Source organism: Montipora foliosa, chromosome 5 (assembly GCF_036669935.1).
Source record: "Montipora foliosa isolate CH-2021 chromosome 5, ASM3666993v2, whole genome shotgun sequence".
Taxonomy (NCBI): domain Eukaryota; kingdom Metazoa; phylum Cnidaria; class Anthozoa; order Scleractinia; family Acroporidae; genus Montipora; species Montipora foliosa.
Window position 1 is genome coordinate 31164419 of NC_090873.1, and position 7500 is coordinate 31171918.

Here is a 7500-nt window from a genome sequence, read left to right on the forward strand (position 1 = left end):
TTTTCCTTTGGTCCGCCCCTTTGCTACTTTGCGAAAAATGGCCATTTTCGAATATTTTCCGAAAAATGTTCTTTCTCTTCTAATAGGTCTTTTTTCATGCGGTTTTTTGCATAGCACAAATCTAGGATAGTTTAGCTTTCAATCCATACTAATTAGGCTATCAGGCGACTTGTATTTCCTATTTTTTTAGCCTTCCGAAGTTCGGCCAAAAAATCGGCCATTTTTGAAAGTTTTCCTTTGGTCCCTTCTTTGCTAGTTTGCGAAAAATGGCCATTTTCGACACTTTTGCGAAAAATGTTATTTCTCTTCTAATAGGTCTTTTTTCATGCGGTTTTTTGCATAGCGCAAATCTAGGATAGTTTAGCTTTCAATCCATACTAATTAGGCTATCAGGCGACTTGTATTTCCTATTTTTTTAGCCTTCCGAAGTTCGGCCAAAAAATCGGCCATTTTTGAAAATTTTCCTTTGGTCCCCCCTTTGCTACTTTGCGAAAAATGCCCATTTTCGACACTTTTGCGAAAAATGTTTTTTCTCTTCTAATAGGTCTTTTTTCATGCAGTTTTTTGCATAGCGGAAATCTAGGATAGTTTAGCTTTCAATCCATACTAATTAGGCTATTAGGCGACTTGTATTTCCTATTTTTTTAGCCTTCCGAATTGCGCCAAAAAAATCGGCCATTTTTTAAAATTTTCCTTTGGTCCGCCCCTTTGCTACTTTGCGAAAAATGGCCATTTTCGACACTTTTCCGAAAAATGTTCTTTCTCTTCTAATAGGTCTTTTTTCATGCGGTTTTTTGCATAGCGCAAATGTAGCATAGTTTGGCTTTCAATCCATACTAATTAGGCTATCAGGCGACTTGTATTTCCTATTTTTTTAGCCTTCCGAAGTTTGGCCAAAAAATCGGCCATTTTTGAAAATTTTCCTTTGGTCCCCCCTTTGCTACTTTGCGAAAAATGGCCATTTTCGACACTTTTGCGAAAAATGTTATTTCTCTTCTAATAGGTCTTTTTTCATGCGGTTTTTTGCATAGCGCAAATGTAGCATAGTTTGGCTTTCAATCCATACTAATTAGGCTATCAGGCGACTTGTATTTCCTATTTTTTTAGCCTTCCGAAGTTCGGCCAAAAAATCGGCCATTTTTGAAAATTTTCCTTTGGTCCCCCCTTTGCTACTTTGCGAAAAATGTTATTTCTCTTCTAATAGGTCTTTTTTCATGCAGTTTTTTGCATAGCGCAAATCTAGGATAGTTTAGCTTTCAATCCATACTAATTAGGCTATCAGGCGACTTGTATTTCCTATTTTTTTAGCCTTCCGAAGTTCGGCCAAAAAATCGGCCATTTTTGAAAATTTTCCTTTGGTCCCCCCTTTGCTACTTTGCGAAAAATGGACATTTTTGACACTTTTGCGAAAAATGTTATTTCTCTTCTAATAGGTCTTTTTTCATGCGGTTTTTTGCATAGCGCAAATGTAAAATAGTTTAGCTTTCAATCCATACTAATTAGGCTATCAGGCGACTTGTATTTCCTAATTTTTTAGCCTTCCGAAGTTCGGCCAAAAAATCGGCCATTTTTGAAAATTTTCCTTTGGTCCCCACCTTTGCTACTTTGCGAAAAATGGACATTTTCGACACTTTTGCGAAAAATGTTTTTTCTCTTCTAATAGGTCTTTTTTCATGCGGTTTTTTGCATAGCGCAAATCTAGGATAGTTTAGCTTTCAATCCATACTAATTAGGCAATCAGGCGACTTGTATTTCCTATTTTTTTAGCCTTCCGAAGTTCGGCCAAAAAAATCGGCCATTTTTGAAAATTTTCCTTTAGTCCCCCCTTTGCTACTTTGCGAAAAATGGCCATTTTCGACACTTTTGCGAAAAATGTTATTTCTCTTCTAATAGGTCTTTTTTCATGCGGTTTTTTGCATAGCGCAAATCTAGGATAGTTTAGCTTTCAATCCATACTAATTAGGCTATCAGGCGACTTGTATTTCCTATTTTTTTAGCCTTCCGAAGTTCGGCCAAAAAATCGGCCATTTTTGAAAATTTTCCTTTGGTCCCCCCTTTGCTACTTTGCGAAAAATGGCCATTTTCGACACTTTTGCGAAAAATGTTATTTCTCTTCTAATAGGTCTTTTTTCATGCGGTTTTTTGCATAGCGCAAATCTAGGATAGTTTAGCTTTCAATCCATACTAATTAGGCTATCAGGCGACTTGTATTTCCTATCTTTTTAGCCTTCCGAAGTTCGGTCAAAAAATCGGCCATTTTTGAAAATTTTCCTTTGGTCCCCCCCTTTGCTATTTTGCGAAAAATGGCCATTTTCGACACTTTTGCGAAAAATGTTTTTTCTCTTCTAATATGTCTTTTTTCATGCGGTTTTTTGCATAGCGCAAATCTAGGATAGTTTAGCTTTCAATCCATACTAATTAGGCTATCAGGCGACTTGTATTTCTTATTTTTTTAGCCTTCCGAAGTTCGGTCAAAAAATCGGCCATTTTTGAAAATTTTCCTTTGGTCCCCCCTTTGCTACTTTGCGAAAAATGGCCATTTTCGACACTTTTGCGAAAAATGTTATTTCTCTTCTAATAGGTCTTTTTTCATGCGGTTTTTTGCATAGCGCAAATCTAGGATAGTTTAGCTTTCAATCCATACTAATTAGGCTATCAGGCGACTTGTATTTCCTACTTTTTTAGCCTTCCGAAGTTCGGCCAAAAAATCGGCCATTTTTGAAAATTTTCCTTTGGTCCCCCCCTTTGCTACTTTGCGAAAAATGGCCATTTTCAACACTTTTGCGAAAAATGTTATTTCTCTTCTAATAGGTCTTTTTTCATGCGGTTTTTTGCATAGCGCAAATCTAGGATAGTTTAGCTTTCAATCCATACTAATTAGGCTATCAGGCGACTTGTATTTCTCATTTTTTTAGCCTTCCGAAGTTCGGCCAAAAAATCGGCCATTTTTGAAAATTTTCCTTTGGTCCCCCCTTTGCTACTTTGCGAAAAATGGCCATTTTCGACACTTTTGCGAAAAATGTTATTTCTCTTCTAATAGGTCTTTTTTCATGCGGTTTTTTGCAAAGCGCAAATCTAGGATAGTTTAGCTTTCAATCCATACTAATTAGGCTATCAGGCGACTTGTATTTCCTATTTTTTTAGCCTTCCGAAGTTCGGCAAAAAAATCGGCTATTTTTGAAAATTTTCCTTTGGTCCCCCCTTTGCTACTTTGCGAAAAATGTTATTTCTCTTCTACTAGGTCTTTTTTCATGCGGTTTTTTGCATAGCGCAAATCTAGGATAGTTTAGCTTTCAATCCATACTAATTAGGCTATCAGGCGACTTGTAATTCCTACTTTTTTAGCCTTCCGAAGTTCGGCCAAAAAATCGGCCATTTTTGAAAATTTTCGTTTGGTCCCCCCCTTTGCTACTTTGCGAAAAATGGACATTTTCGACACTTTTGCGAAAAATGTTATTTCTCTTCTAATAGGTCTTTTTTCATGCGGTTTTTTGCATAGCGCAAATCTAGGATAGTTTAGCTTTCAATCCATACTAATTAGGCTATTAGGCGACTTGTATTTCCTATTTTTTTAGCCTTCCGAAGTTCGGCCAAAAAATCGGCCATTTTTGAAAATTTTCCTTTGGTCCCCCCTTTGCTACTTTGCGAAAAATGGCCATTTTTGACACTTTTGCGAAAAATGTTATTTCTCTTCTAATAGGTCTTTTTTCATGCGGTTTTTTGCATAGCGCAAATCTAGGATAGTTTAGCTTTCAATCCATACTAATTAGGCTATCAGGCGACTTGTATTTCCTAATTTTTTAGCCTTCCGAAGTTCGGCCAAAAAATCGGCCATTTTTGAAAATTTTCGTTTGGTCCCCCCCTTTGCTACTTTGCGAAAAATGGACATTTTCGACACTTTTGCGAAAAATGTTATTTCTCTTCTAATAGGTCTTTTTTCATGCGGTTTTTTGCATAGCGCAAATCTAGGATAGTTTAGCTTTCAATCCATACTAATTAGGCTATTAGGCGACTTGTATTTCCTATTTTTTTAGCCTTCCGAAGTTCGGCCAAAAAATCGGCCATTTTTGAAAATTTTCCTTTGGTCCCCCCTTTGCTACTTTGCGAAAAATGGCCATTTTTGACACTTTTGCGAAAAATGTTATTTCTCTTCTAATAGGTCTTTTTTCATGCGGTTTTTTGCATAGCGCAAATCTAGGATAGTTTAGCTTTCAATCCATACTAATTAGGCTATCAGGCGACTTGTATTTGCTAATTTTTTAGCCTTCCGAAGTTCGGCCAAAAAATCGGCCATTTTTGAAAATTTTCCTTTGGTCCCCCCCTTTGCTACTTTGCGAAAAATGGCCATTTTCGACACTTTTGCGAAAAATGTTATTTCTCTTCTAATAGGTCTTTTTTCATGCGGTTTTTTGCATAGCGCAAATCTAGGATAGTTTAGCTTTCAATCCATACTAATTAGGCTATCAGGCGACTTGTATTTCCTACTTTTTTAGCCTTCCGAAGTTCGGCCAAAAAATCGGCCATTATTGAAAATTTTCGTTTGTTCCCCCCCTTTGCTACTTTGCGAAAAATGGACATTTTCGACACTTTTGCGAGAAATGTTATTTCTCTTCTAATAGGTCTTTTTTCATGCGGTTTTTTGCATAGCGCAAATCTAGGATAGTTTAGCTTTCAATCCATACTAATTAGGCTATCAGGCGACTTGTATTTCCTAATTTTTTAGCCTTCCGAATTGCGGCCAAAAAATCGCCCATTTTTGAAAATTTTCCTTTGGTCCCCCCCTTTGCTACTTTGCGAAAAATGGACTTTTTCGACACTTTTGCGAAAAATGTTATTTCTCTTCTAATAGGTCTTTTTTCATGCGGTTTTTTGCATAGCGCAAATCTAGGATAGTTTAGCTTTCAATCCATACTAATTAGGCTATCAGGCGACTTGTATTTCCTATTTTTTTAGCCTTCCGAAGTTTGGCCAAAAAAATCGGCCATTTTTGAAAATTTTCCTTTGATCCCCCCTTTGCTACTTTGCGAAAAATGGCCATTTTCGACACTTTTGCGAAAAATGTTATTTCTCTTCTAATAGGTCTTTTTTCATGCGGTTTTTTGCATAGCGCAAATCTAGGATAGTTTAGCTTTCAATCCATACTAATTAGGCTATCAGGCGACTTGTATTTCCTATTTTTTTAGCGTTCCGAAGTTCGGCCAAAAAATCGGCCATTTTTGAAAAATTTCCTTTGGTCCCCCCTTTGCTACTTTGCGAAAAATGGCCATTTTCGACACTTTTGCGAAAAATGTTATTTCTCTTCTAATAGGTCTTTTTTCATGCGGTTTTTTGCATAGCGCAAATCTAGGATAGTTTAGCTTTCAATCCATACTAATTAGGCTATCAGGCGACTTGTATTTCCAATTTTTTTAGCCTTCCGAAGTTCGGCCAAAAAATCGGCCATTTTTGAAAATTTTCCTTTGGTCCCCCCTTTGCTACTTTGCGAAAAATGGCCATTTTCGACACTTTTGCGAAAAATGTTATTTCTCTTCTAATAGGTCTTTTTTCATGCGGTTTTTTGCATAGCGCAAATCTAGGATAGTTTAGCTTTCAATCCATACTAATTAGGCTATCAGGCGACTTGTATTTCCTATTTTTTTAGCCTTCCGAAGTTCGGTTAAAAAATCGGCCATTTTTGAAAATTTTCCTTTGGTCCCCCCCTTTGCTACTTTGCGAAGAATGGACATTTTCGACGCTTTTGCGAAAAATAATATTTCTCTTCTAATAGGTCTTTTTTCATGGGGTTTTTTGGAAAGCGCTAACGTAGGATAGTTTAGCTTTCAATCCATACCAATTAGGCTATCAGGCGGCTTGTATTTCCTTTTTTTTAGCCTTCTTAAAATGGACCAAAAAATTGGTTATTTTTGAAAATTTTCCTTTTGTCCCCCCTTTGCTACTTTGCGAAAAATTTCCATTTTCGACACTTTTGCGAAAAATGTTATTTCTCTTCTAATAGGTCTCCTTTCATGCGGTTTTTTGCATAGCACAAATCTACGATAGTTTAGCTTTAAATCCATACTAATTAGGCTATCAGGCGACTTATATTAACTATTTTTTTAGCCTTCCGAATTTCGACAAAATTTGGGCATTTTTCAAAATTTTCCTTTGGTCCCCCGTTTGCTACTTTGCGAAAAATGGCCATATTCGACGCTTTTGCGAAAAATAATATTTCTCTTCTAATAGGTCTTTTTTCGTGGGGTTTTTTGGATAGCGCAAACGTAGGATAGTTTAGCTTTCAATCCATACCAATTAGGCTATCAGGCGGCTTGTATTTCCATTTTCGACACTTTTGCGAAAAATAATATCTCTCTTCTTATAGGTCTTTTTTCGTGGTTTTTTAGCCTTCCGAAGTTCGATTAAAAAAATCGGCCATTTTTGAAAATTTTCCTTTGGTCCCCCCTTTGCTACTTTGCGAGAAATGGCCATTTTTGAAACTGTTGCCAAAAATGTTATTTCCCTTCTGAAAGGTCTTTTTTCATGCGGTTTTTTGCATAGCGCAAATCTAGGATAGTTTAGCTTTCAATCCATACTAATTAGTCTATCAGGCGACTTGTAGTTCCTATTTTTTTAGCTTTTCGAAGTTCGACCAAAAAATCGACCATTTTTGAAATATTTTTTTTGGTCCCCAATTTGCTACGTTGCAAAAAATGGCCATTTTTGACATTTTTGTGAAAAATGTTATTTCTCTTCTAATAGGGCTTTTTTCATGCGGTTTTTTCCATAGCGCAAATCTAGGATAGTTTAGCTGTTAATTCATACTAATTAGGCTATCAGGCGACTTGTATTTCCTGTTTTTTTAGCCTTTTGAAGTTGGACAAAAAAATTGGCCATTTTTTAGAATTTTCCCTTGGTCCCCCCTTTGCTACTTTGCCAAAAATGGCCATTTTCAACACTTTTGCGAAAAATGTTATTTCTCTTGTAATAGGTCTTTTTTTTTTTCAAAAGTGTCGAAAATGGCCGTTTTTCCGCAAACTAGCAAAGGGGGGATCAAGGGAAAATTTTAAAAAATTGGCCGATTTTTTGGTCGAACTTCGGAAGGCTAAAAAAGTAGGAAATACAAGTCGCCTAATAGCCTAATTAGTATGGATTGAAAGCTAAACTATCGTAGATTTGCGCTATTTAAAAAACTGCATGAAAAAAGACTTATTAGAAGAGAAATATCATTTTTCGCAAAGGTGTCGAAAATGGCCATTTTTCGCGATGTAGCAAAGGGGGGACCAAGGGAATTTTTCAAGAATGATCAATTTTTTGTCGAACTTCGGAAGGCTAAAAAACTAGGAAATAAAAGTCCCCTGATAGCTCAATTAATATGGATTGAAAGGTAAACTATCCTAGATTTGCGCTATGCAAAAAACCCCACAAAAAGAGACCTATTGGAAGAGAAATAACATTTTTTGCAAAAATATCGAAAGTGGTTATTTTTACCAAAATAGCAAAAAGGGAATCAAGGAAAAACTTTCA